Raw genomic sequence first — 13141 nt, forward strand, 5'->3', positions numbered from 1 at the left:
TCAACAAATCCTCTCTACTTGGCTAGTGAAGCATAACTAAAACTACTAAGCAAAATTAAGATAAAAAGAAGCTAAGGAACTATGTACACACAAAAGAAACAAAAAGACAATCAAGATGGTTGAAAACCATCATCAGAATGATTCAGTGAATCCTGGGTAACTGCAGATCCAAGTTAGTAAACCAAAGTTCATCTTAAAGAATGTGTAATGAGATCAAATTAGTTTGACTAATTTGGAACATTTGCTAAGATAAGAGATAAGATAGCACTTTATTGATCTCACAATGGAGATTTACGTGTGACATGGGCTCTTATAAGCAACACAAGGTGCATGAGGTATATACAGTACATCCATATATACAGTGTAGTGGCAGCTGATGGAAAAAAAATCTTGGTGGGGCTGGCCAATAGATTTCCCTGCCTAACCCAGTACATGCCATCAAATTAAAAGTCAGAAAATTACTACGATTCCACAATTAGCATTTAATTCCCTTCTCAGAATCAGCAGCTTACAGATACATTCAACCATTTACAGCTATATTAGGTCTTATTTTGGAAAGGAACAGTATTAAATACAACACTAAAATTCACTATTTGTCACCAAAGTAGGCATACACCATACTGTGCTGTCATTATCTTCAGCCAAACAGTTTCACAATGACACAATTGATTTCACAACAGAACAGAAACGGAACAGAATTTCAAAATATGAAAAAAAATTATCAGCTGACAAAATTATGTACCTGATACAATGTTCACAGCACCTTCCAAAATCCTTTCAACATATAGCCCAATATTCAAACTAACTTATACATTCAAACAACTGATTACAGTTGCCCTAAAGCCATTAATTCTGGCGATGCTGATTGGCCAAATATTTTTACATTTTCCCTAGCAACATTATACGATTGGTTATTTCGCTACACTTGTGGGGCTCCTTGAGTGACAGCCCGACGGGAGAAATGCTACATTCTTTCGGTGGAAATGCACTGTTAAATGAGAGTTAATTGGTAGCGTCAATTAGTAGAAGTGTTTTAATAATTCATATTACATGTAGCCACATACTATTAATTAAAAACTGACATTAATAATACTTTTGAAATCTAAATATATTTTGACTTTTCCCCTCCACATCTAGGGAGGGCAGCGCCCGAGCGCCCCCTATGGGCCAGCCGCCACTGATGCAGTGGATGGGAAAAAAATAAATGAAATATCAAAATATCACATAGGTATTGCACAGTTATTGCAGTGTACAGGATTATTGCACAGGTTATTGTACAGGTTATTGCATAGTGTATCAAATAGTTATTGCACAGTTATTACAGTGTTATCACGCCAGGTTAAAGTGCAGTGGCATTGTAAAGTCTGATGGCAGCATGGATAAATGACTGGCGCTACACTGCGTAGCGCTCCTTTTTACATACAGGGTGTATAAATCTGTCACTAAAGGAGCTGCTCTGCTTCTCGACAGTCTGGTGCAAGGGGTGAAAAGTGTTGTCCATGATGGATTTAAGCTCGGCCACTTCCTCCACCGAGTCCGCAGTACAGCCCAGGACAGAAGTAACCTTCCTCGCTAGCTTGTTCACTCTCTTTCTGTCCTGGTCTGTGCTGCCTGGGGTCCAGCAGACCACAGCGTAGAGGAGTGCTGAGGCCACTACAGAGTCATAAAAAGTTTTAAGCAGGGGCCGGCTTACTCCAAAGGACCTCAGCCTCCTCTGGAGGTGGAGGCGGCTCTGGCCCTTCTTGTACAGGGTGTCGTCAGTGTTATGAGTCCAGTCCAGTTTATTATTGACGTGGACACCCAGGTATTTGAAACTCTCCCCAGTTTTTTTTTTTTTTTTATTAGTTTATTTGTCAGGGACAATGCAGCGCACATTATTACATTCATAATTGTAATAGGCAGAGCCATGACAAAATGTGTAGATGTGTTGCATAAAAGGTTTCTAGCCTGTAGGCTAATTTGCAACCCCAGTCCCCAGTCTCTATGTCCTGCCCCTGGATGTTCACGGGAGAGTGAGGTGGGGATCTTCTCCTGAAGTCGATCATCATCTCCTTAGTCTTACTGGTGTTTAAACACAAGTGGTTCTTCTCACACCAGTCCACAAGGTTCATGATGACCGACCGGTACTCCAGCTTGTTCCCTTCAGACACACAGCCCACAACGGCTGAGTCATCGGAGAACTTCTGGAGGTGGCTGAAGTCCGAGGTGTAGAGGGTGAAGAGAAACGGAGACAGGATGGTGCCCTGGGGGGCCCCGGTGCTGCAGATTGCCACCTCTGACTGACAGCCATGCCGCTGCACTTACTGAGGGCGGTCAGTGAGGTAGTTGATGGTCCTGGCAGCAATATGTTTGTCCACTCCAGCATCCTCCTGCTTCCCCCTCAGCAGCGCCGGTCTGTTGGTGTTGAAAGTGCTGGAGAAGTCAAAGAACATGACTCTCATAGCGCTCCCGGTGGTCTCCAGGTTGGTCAGCGCCCGCTGCAACAGGTAGATGATGGCATCCTCTACTCCGATGTTGGGCCGGTAGGCAAACTGCAGCGTGTCCAGGGTGGGGCTCACCACGGTGCGTAGGTGTGCCAGGATGAGGCGCTCCATGGTCTTCATCAGGTGGGAGGTCAGGGTGACTGGTCTAAAGTGGGCCAGTTCCTTGGCATGCGGCGTTTTGGAAACCGGTACCATACAGGAGGTCTTCCACAGGGTGGGGACCACCCCCAGGCTGAGGCTCAGGTTGTAGATGTGTCACGAACGGGGACAGAAGGACCCAGTATTCAGGTCGGAAAACCAGATGATATTTTAAGGAAATTTACTAACGAAAAAACAACCACACAGAACTTAAATGGGCATCTAGCAAAAAACAGAACAACATAGCTCAAAAAACCAAAATAGTCCAAAACTGATAAATGGTAAAAACTGGAGTCAGGCAAGATCCAATATACGAAAATCAGATCCAGTCAGGCAACGGGCAGGCAGTCAGAAAAAACAGGACAATCGGGGGTCAGGCTGGCTCAGAACTCCAAAGGCTAATTAGGTCAGACCTACAGGCAAACAGAGTACGGGGAATGCTGGACAAGACTCACCAATAGGCATGGAAAACAATGATCTGGCATAGTGCAGGAGACAGAGGCAGGTATAAATAGGGGAGTGAGCAGTTGAATTGAGTAGAAACCAATTACAGGAAAACAGGTGGAACTAATCAGAGGCAGGGAAGTGACTGACAGAGAACCGAACTGATAGGTTGGTGACTGCTGACAGGCAAGTGACAAACTGATTAGGTGAAACTAAAAGCTTGCAGAACCCTGACTGATAATATAAAACGAAGAACAAAAAGCAAACCACAACAAAACTCAAACTATTCCATAAACCAAACTAAGACAGAACCTAAACCTAAGACAGAATCGGTAAAATAGAAAGAAGTACAAAGCAATAACAAAACTCCAATCATGACAAGATGTAGCTGGCGACTTCACAGAGCTCATCAGCACAGGTCCTCAGCAGCCTTGGGGGATGCCGTCCGGTCCTGAGGCTTTTCTTCTGTTTCTGCCTCATCAGCTGGCCTCTCACCTGCATTGAAGTGACCGTGAGGGGGGAGAAAGAGGAGAGGGGGTGAAGTTGGGTCTCTGTGAGAAGGATTGAAGGTGTGAATGTTTGGAAAGCACTGACTGAGTACATGACACAGAGTGTCATGTAGTCAGTGATACATTCAGTCAGGCCGTTGATGTCATCACCATGAGAGCTTTGAAACATGCTCCAGTCTGTGATTCTGAAACAATTCTGAAGGCATCCTTAACATTAGCATAAGAAATGTCCAGAGTTTTATTGTCCCTTCTTGTACAGTTGACGTACTGGGTGAGCGTGTAGAGGGTGGAACGAAGGGAGGCTCGATTGAAATCTCTGGTGTTGAGCAGGAGAGCAGGGGGCTGCTGTGTCTGCAGCCTTGTCACTGCACCGTGGATCCGATCACATGCAGTGGTGGCATCCGTGGGGGGAGGGATGTAAAGAAAGAGCACGATCACGTGTCCAAACTCTCGTGGGAGATAGTACGGCCTTATACCCACCGCCAGTAGCTCCACGTCCGAGGAGCATATCTGTTCTTTCATGTGAACATGAGCCGCGTTACACCATCTCTCACTCACAACCATCGCCAGCCCCCCTCCTCTGTTTTTTCCACCACGCGGATGAGCTTAAAGCTATCCAGGGAAACCACGGACTACTGGACAAATCCATCTAACCACGTCTCCGTGAAGCACATGATACTAGCGTCCCTGTACTTTCTCCGGAAAAGGGTTTGTGCGGCGAGCTCCTCAGTCTTGTTGCGGTGAGATCTTACGTTTCCCATGACAACAGATGGTAAATAACTTTTCCTCCGCTCCGTCCTGCAGCCTCTCGATTTTTTTCCAGTATGTCTGCAGGGATGTCTGGTTTCTCAGCGTGGTGGGGAGCAGGACTACTGCGTGTAGTGTCCCGTAGTCCAAGGAGCTGGTTCGGCATGTAAACAATGGGACGCCTGGAGTCGTGGACATAGCGGTCTCCCTTTGAGGCATCAAAAAGAGTCTCGAAAGTTGGCTTTCTCTGTGCACTTATGTACAGAAGACCAGATGCGCTATTCACTAATAGAAAAACACTCCAAAAAAACACTATAAAGAAGAGAAAGTAGGAAAAGAGAGGACCGAAATGACGTAACAGGCTGCTGCGTGCGCAGCGTCATCTTGAATTGGTATGCATTTATACCCATTCACAATGCAAATCCTGAGTTAAACAACATTATTTGATAAAATAACATCTTAAAGAATGATTTGCTCAGTAAAATCAATGCCTTTAGGACACTTGCATTGATAAAATCATATTAATGCAATTATTCTTCTGGGAATCTAGGGGGTGCTGTAGCAATCAGTAGCTTGATAGGTCAATCCTAAAGTTATACAAACCACCATTAAATCGACATATATTTTTCATACTAATGCGGCAAAAATGCTCCTAGCATTATCGAATGATGGTGGAATGAAACCAAACCAAGCATTATGTTTAAAACAACCCGTAGTTGCGTTGACTCAGTGGTATCACTAATTTTATCCGGGAAGCTAATAGCGCTATGCTAGCGGAAATTCGCCGCCAATTTAAAAAGAACTTAAGTTACATTTGGTCGTAGTGAGTTAGCCGGAAAACACAAACAATAATATTCCATCAATGTATAAAACCCTTATGGAAATAACGTTTGTTATAACTGTAAAACACACTCAAACCACATCAGCAACGCTTGGTTTCAAAGAAGCAAGTGAAAGCTATACCTGTTTGCGGCATGTGTTTTTAAAAACAGCGAAAACACATTAAGTAAACCATTCTAAACTTTCCATGTTTACTTCTCTGCCAAATCTTTGACATTGTGTCTGGTTGTGGCGACGTGACGTCCGATTACAGTGAATTACTCCAAGGTAAAGCTGATTATCTGAGGGTGTCCCTCCAATGCTGTTGTTGAGGAATAGCATGCAAAGAGAGTGTTCTCCCCAATGTGCTAAGCAGCGGCCGAAAACACACACACACACACACACACACACACATATATATATATATATATATATATATATATATATATATATATATATATATATATATATATATATATATATATTAGGGCTGGGCAAGTTAACGCGTTAATTTCGCGTTAATTCATTGCACTATTAACGGCGATATTTATTTTATCGCGCATTAACGCATGTTTCTCACATGCTTTCAGTCAGTGTCAGTCAGCAGGCGCGCTGACTGCAGCGCGCTGTCACAGCAGCACTCTCCCGCCCCCCCTCCCCTCTCGTACATGGCTCAGCGGCGCCAGCCAATCAGCACGCAGGCTCAGCCTGGCCCGCCCACTCAGCTCTCACACAAACTTCAGCGCCATCTGACAAACTTAAAGAAACAGCTGAGAGAGACCGCAGCAGCGAAAAAACATGAACAGAGGAAGTAGCACCGTTTGGCTTTATTTTAATACCGTAAATGAAATCAAGCTGTATGTTTTGTAAAAAGCTGGTTCATTTCAGTGGAAACACAACAAATTTATCTAAGCACGTGAAAAAACATGAAAACGTCGAGCCACAGAAACGGAGAGAGGAGACGAAACTTCTCTCACTGCCCCGACAGACCCACAGACAGACGTCTCTGACTGAGGCGTTTCAGTCCTCCATGGAACATCCAGGTAGATCAGTGGATGGATGGATGGATGGATGGATGGATGGATGGATGGATGTTACTGGAGCCCACACATAACATGTAATTAAGACCTTGAAAGAACCCAGTACATATATTAAAAAAGTGTTATTTAAGATAAGATAACATTAGCTAATTCTTTTTTTATCCCACGACGGGGAAATTTATAGGATTAAAGCAACAGGGAGGTGCACACAACACAGACAAAATTACATAAGGATTGAAATATATAAGAGGTGGAAAACACTGAACATAACATTATTATTATTATTATTATTATTATTATTTAATTGTAATAATAAAATAAAAAACACAAAACCCAAAAGGTCAACAGTTTCATGATACATCAAGCTTAGGGACTGGCTAATATACAGCAGGTCAAAAAAGGCCATATTTTGGCTGCAGTGCTTGCTGTTCTCTTATGAAGAAAAGATCAAGTAGTGCACTAAATTCAATAGATGGGTTGAAAATATCCAGTATAAAATAAGTGCTACAAATGTTACAACACTTTTGTTCATATGGCAGCAGAACATTAAAATAAAAGTGCTCTTTACACTACTTTTGAATTCATTCTTGGAGTTTGTAAATACAATGCGATTAATCGCGATTAATCGCGATTAATCAGGGCGATTAATCGCGATTAAATATTTTAATCGATGCCCAGCCCTAATATATATATATATATATATATATATATATATATATATATATACGGCTGCACAGTGGCGCAGTGGGTAGCGCTGTTGCCTTGCAGCAAGAAGGTCCTTTCTGCATGGAGTTTGCATGTTCTCCCTGTGCATGCGTGGGTTCTCTTCGGGTACTCTGGCTTCCTCCCACAGTCCAAAAACATGACTGTTAGGTTAATTGGTCTGTCTAAATTTTCCTTAGGTGTGAATGGTTGCCTGTCTCTGTGTTGCCCTGCGACAAACTGGCGACCTGTCCAGGGTGTACCCTGCCTCTCGCCCGGTATATATATATACATTTTATTTTTTTCCCCCCCAGTGTCCTGTCTAGCAATGTGGCAATAGGAATTAATGTCTCAATGCCAGATAGAGCTCGACAGATTTTGCTTTCACAAGTGGAGCGAACAGCTTTTGCCATAGTGCTCCGCTTGATTTATGTATGTTAATAGCTTTATTGTGATTCCTGCAGGGAGAATTTCTAATTATATGGACACTACAATGGGAGAGTAAAGGAAGAACAAGAAGAGAAAAAAAGAAAGAGAAGAGGTGAAAGAAAGAAGAGATAAAAGGGAGAGAATGATAAAACGTTCTCCGTCTGCTCCATCACCTGGAAAGAGAGATGCAAAAAGAACAGCACAACCAACAGACATAAAGCAACAGATACAATCGAGTAACAACTAGATGCCATTGCTAAATCATATGTACTATTATTTAAGCTGACATGTGTAAAGTGAAACCTGAAAAAGGAAAGTGAAAGAACATAAATTACAGGCTTTCTGTATATAAGTGAACACTTAATAACTGGAACCCTGCACCTGTGGGAGTTTGTGAGAGTGCACTAGTTTAGGTGAAAATTATCCAGAAGGAAATAGCTCGATAGTGGTTGTGGAGAACCAAAGGCCCGCCTTCCCCGAGCACAGAGGCAGGGGTCAGGGGACCCATAACCTCCCAAAGGGGCCCCCAAAGCAGGGCGCCCAGGAGGGGCCGACACAGGATATCTGCAACCCACCCCCCCCCCACCCCCCATGGAAAGAGATTTTAGCGCTGGTGTTCTTTTAACAGCAATGTCTGCACACATATAGAATAAATGAGTGACAACTTCTCTTCAAGTTCAAGAATTTATTAACAGAAATAAACTGAACATCTAGAGAACATCACAATAGAATGCCGTTGATCTGAATTAACACTATATTTCACTCAACAAATCCTCTCTACTAGGCTAGTGAAACTTAACTAAAGCCAAGCAAAATTAAGATAAAAAGAAACTAAGGAACTATGTTCACACAAAAGAAACAGACAAATAAAGATAGTTGAAAATCATCAGAATGATTTAGTGATTCCTGGTTCACTGCAGAGCTAAGTTAAAGAACCGAAGTTGATCTTAAAGAATGTGAAATGAGGTTAAATTAGCTTGACCAATGTAGAACATTTGGTATGTGTTTCAACCCATTCACATTGCAAATCCTGACTTAAACAAAGCATTATTTGATAAAATAACATTTTAAAGAATGATTTGGTTAGTAACCTTTAGGACGCTTATTTTATTCATGCGATTATTCGTCTGGGATGCTAGGGTTTGCTGTAGTGATCAGTCGTTAAATGGGTTAATCCTAAATTATACAAAACACCATTAAATTAACTTTAATCTTCCATATTAATGTGGTAATAATGCTTGTAGCACTACCGAACAATGGCAGAGTGAAACGGAAACAACCCTTATGTTTAAAACGAACAGTAGTTGCGTACCCGGGAAGCTAATAGCATTATGCTAGTGGACATTCTGCGTTAATTTTAAAAGGCCTTATTTTGGTTGTAATGGTTGGTTGTTGTTTATTTTGGAACATGATATGATTTAACAATGTTTACATTTAATACTTCATAAACATACATCATGTTTCAAAAAGGAGTAGGATGAAGCATAAGCTTATTAAGCCCTACCCCTCAGTTACATATGTCATGGAGGTAAAGGACAAATATTTACAGTAAAACAAACAGTATACCAACTTTTTATATATTACTCATTTTTGTATTCATCAAAAATACTTACGCTGTTCCAGAGCTTCACTCCGCTAATTGATAAACTAAAACTTCTTTTTGTTGTTCGAACATACTTAGTTTTAAAATTTAATTTTCCTCTTAAATTATATCTTCCATCTCTATCAGAAAACACTTGTTGTATGTGCGCAGGAAGTAAGTTATTTCTTGCTTTATAAAGGATTTGAGCAGTTCTGAAATTGATCAGATCTACAAATTTGAGAACTCTTAAATCAAGGAAGAAACAGTGGGTGTGATCTCTAAAATGTTTGTTATTCGTTACTCGTATTGCTTTCTTTTGCATAATAATCAATGGTTGAATGTTTGTTTTGTAAGTGTGACCCCACACTTCAACGCAATAGGTTAGATAAGGCTGAAATAATGAGCAGTATAATGTGTGTAAAGCTTGTTTGGTTAGAATGTGCCAGACTTTATTTATAACAGCCAAACATCTGGCCAGCTTTGACCGGACGTGCTGTATATGTCCCTTCCAACTAATTTTATTATCTAAAATGACACCTAAAAATTTTATTTCATCAACTAATTCTAATTCTACATCATCAATACTTAACCTTATCTCATTACTTTTTTTAATGTTTCCAAATATCATGAACTTTGTTTTTTTCAAATTTAACGATAGTTTATTTACATCACACCATCTCTTTATTTTAATCAATTCTTGTGTGACTAGCGCAAGTGTCTGTTTAAGATTTTTACCAGATGCAAATACATTTGTATCATCTGCAAATGATACAATTTTCATGTTTAAGATGTTGTTCAAGTCATTTGCATACATTAAAAACAATATCGGTCCCAGCACCGAGCCTTGCAGTACCCCACTCTTTATTTCTAGTAAATCTGATCTGATTTCATTTAATTGCACAATTTAATTACTTTCTGTGATCCATATAGCTTTTAATCCATGATAACACTATACCTCTAATTCCATATCGCTCCATTTTTTTGATGAGTAAGTTATGTTTAATGGTGTCAAACGCTTTACTAAAATCCAAAAATACACCTATTGCACATTTCTTATTATCCACACATTCTGTAATTTCTTCTACCAAGTCAAGGAGAGCTAATGATGTAGATCTACCTACCCTAAAACCATACTGACTCTCAGCTAATAAATTATATTTGTCAATAAAACTATTTAATCTTTTTACAAATAACTTCTCCAAGATCTTTGAAAATTGTGATAAAATGCTCACAGGACGGTAATTTGTAAAACAATGTTTTTCGCCAGCTTTATATAATGGAACCACTTTGGCAGTTTTCATTTCCTGTGGAAATATTCCTGTTTGGAAAGATAAATTGAAAACATACCTCAGTGGTTTTACAATTGCTCTTATCAATTTTTTTTATAGATTCCATATCAATGTTAGTAAAATCTGCAGAGGTTTTTGGTTTTAGTTCATGGACAATTTTTAATATCTCTTCCTCTTCTATTGCATTCAGAAACATTGAGTTCTTATTTATTTCCACATTTTTAATAGCTTCAGCTTCTGCCTCGTCATCATCTTTGATTTCATCCACTAAATTGGAACCCACATTTACAAAAAACGTGTTAAATTCATTAGCAATATATTTAGTGTCAGTTATCGTTCTATTCTCTTGGATAAAATATTTTGGGTAAGAAAGTGCTTTCTTCCTTTTTTTTATTATTGGATTTAAAACTGCCCATAATCCTTTTGTGTTATCCTTGTTCTTTTCCAATTTGGAGCTAAAATATTTTTTTCTGCAGCTTCTTAGTATACTTGTGAGTTTATTTTTATATTTTTATAAATTTTTTCAGCATCTATTGTTTTCGCCTTGATAAATTCCTTGTATAGCATATTTTTCTTTTTGCAAGCATTAATAAGCCCCTTTGACATCCATACATATTATTTCTTATTTGTTTTTATACTTCTACTTTTTAATGGACAATGCTTATCATACAACATACTGAATTTTTTAAGAAATATGCTATATGCATTGTTGACGTTTTCCTCCTTATAAACCTCACTCCAATTTTGTCTTAGTAAATCCTCTCTTAGATCTGCAATTGATTGTTCTGATTTTATTCTTCTATATGTACAACATTCATTTTGCTCTATAACATTCTCACCATCAATTACTGCAAAAACTGGTAGGTGGTCAGTTATGTCGCATACGAGTAAACCACTCACAGTAGTGTCTTCCAAATCATTGTAAAAAATATTGTCTATTAATGTTGAACTGTGCTGGGTAATCCTGGTAGGTTTTGTGATCATAGGATAAAACCCAAGACTATATATAATTTAAATGAAATCATCTGTATTTTTATTATGACTAGGGTTCAAAAGATCTATGTTCAGATCACCTGTTAATATAGCTGTTTTCTGATTGCCTGAAAACATATTTTCAATTATTTGTACTGTAGTTTCTATTTTAGACCCTGGGGTGCAATACATACAACAGACCAACACATTTCTCTTTCTTTGCAAACTGACTTCAATGGTTATACATTCAACCACATCATCCACTGTAAAGGACATTTTCTCTACCATTTTGTGACACAGACTATTATCCACAAACAGGCCTACCCCCCTCCTTTTTTATTGACACGATCTATATGTAAGAGTTCATAGCCCTGTAAGTGAAAGTCTGTATGTTTATCCCGTGTCATCCACGTCTCAGAGATAATGCTAAAACGTCTTTTAAGCTGCCCCAAATAGTCTTTTATGTGTTCAAAGTTTGAATAGAGGCTTCTACCATTGAAATGGACCAATGATAGTCCATTTGTTACGTTCAGAGTCTTATTAAATTCATCCTCTGTCCAGTATTTACACATATTCGACATATCATTGAAGAAATTATTTTCAGGATCGATATCCTGCTCATAATCAAGCGTGTTATGATACGTATACGTGAAAGTTTGTAGCATGGCGGAAATCCCATCTAATCCAACGCATACGTTTGACGCTATAACTCGCTTCTGCTCCTTAAACGAGTGATTGCGGATCATTTTGGTGTATTCTCTGCCACATTATCATTACATTTGTCCATGTCCATGAAGGTTTCAGCCATAGCGAGGTGTGGTGTGCGCGCGCGGCTCGATTAGCAGCAGATTTAGCCCGCACAAAGCCAGCATGTCAATTCATATCCATTCGAAACAAGAAACTGCGTTACCTTATTGTCCAGACCGTTAACTTCACATGTACTTATCCAACTCCGACATCTCACGGATGAAGAGCACTTTCGCGTCCTCGGGCGAGCCCAGAAGTTTCACAAACACTTTACAATCTCTCACCCACGTCGCTTGGATCTTGTTTTGCTTCCTCAGGTAGCACGCCTTCCCTGCGATATCCGCGTTTTTCTTAATCAGATGGTCATTTACGTAAACATTGGTCCCACAAAGTTTTCGTCCTTGTTGCATCAACAGTCTTTTATGTTTTCTGTTCGCAAAGCGCAGTATAATTAACGGCTTGTCACTTTGATTTCTGCGCGGAAGGAGGTTGCACCCTTCAATCCAGTTTTCATCAATGGAAATTCCCATACTATTGAGCAGACAGCAAAGCACAATCATCATTATCCCATCAATGTCTAAAACTTTTATGGAAATAAAGTTTGTTATAACCGTAAAAACACACTGGAATTGCATCAGCTTTCCATGGTTTCGAAGAAGCTAGTGGGAGCTATGCCTGTTATTAAACCCATTAAGTAAACCATTCTAAAGAAACCATTAAACTTTCTCTGCTCAACTCTGCCAAACCTGTCTGTGTCTCCGTGTCAGTTTGGTTCACTTAGGTTATTCAGTTGGAGGCAGTGTACGCAGGGAGGGTGATGTTGCTTTAATTGATGTTGGTGTCGTAACGTTCCACGATAAATTGTAAGTACAGAGAGAGAGAGAGAGAGAGAGAGAGAGAGAGAGAGAGAGAGAGAGAGAGAGAGAGAGAGATAATTCTTCTTAATTTATGGTCAATCAGTTGATCAGCTATGAGATAACATTGAAATTGATGCTGTTATTACAAATTTAATTGCCTTTTAGCTCCACCTGTATCACTAGGACTCAGCTTTAAAAAGCTTTAGTTATTTATACCGAAACAGACAAATGAAAAGTTATGACCAAAAAAATTTTTTTTCTTTTATTCAATGAAAAACAATTTCACAATTTTACAATTTCATTGTAAAATAACTTGTTTTCACAAAGTCAACAATCCACTTAATACACCGTATTTTAATGAAACACACAAAGTGAAAGGAAAA

At 39.6% G+C, this 13141-nt stretch overlaps 1 protein-coding gene across 2 annotated transcripts in view; it reads left to right on the forward strand.

The window, feature by feature from the left end:
• Positions 1-13141, forward strand: part of gatad2b (GATA zinc finger domain containing 2B) — a 99341-nt gene that overhangs the window by 47057 nt on the left and 39143 nt on the right. The gene's annotated exons all lie outside the window — the stretch shown is intronic.

The sequence above is a fragment of the Fundulus heteroclitus genome, chromosome 13 (assembly GCF_011125445.2).
Source record: "Fundulus heteroclitus isolate FHET01 chromosome 13, MU-UCD_Fhet_4.1, whole genome shotgun sequence".
Taxonomy (NCBI): domain Eukaryota; kingdom Metazoa; phylum Chordata; class Actinopteri; order Cyprinodontiformes; family Fundulidae; genus Fundulus; species Fundulus heteroclitus.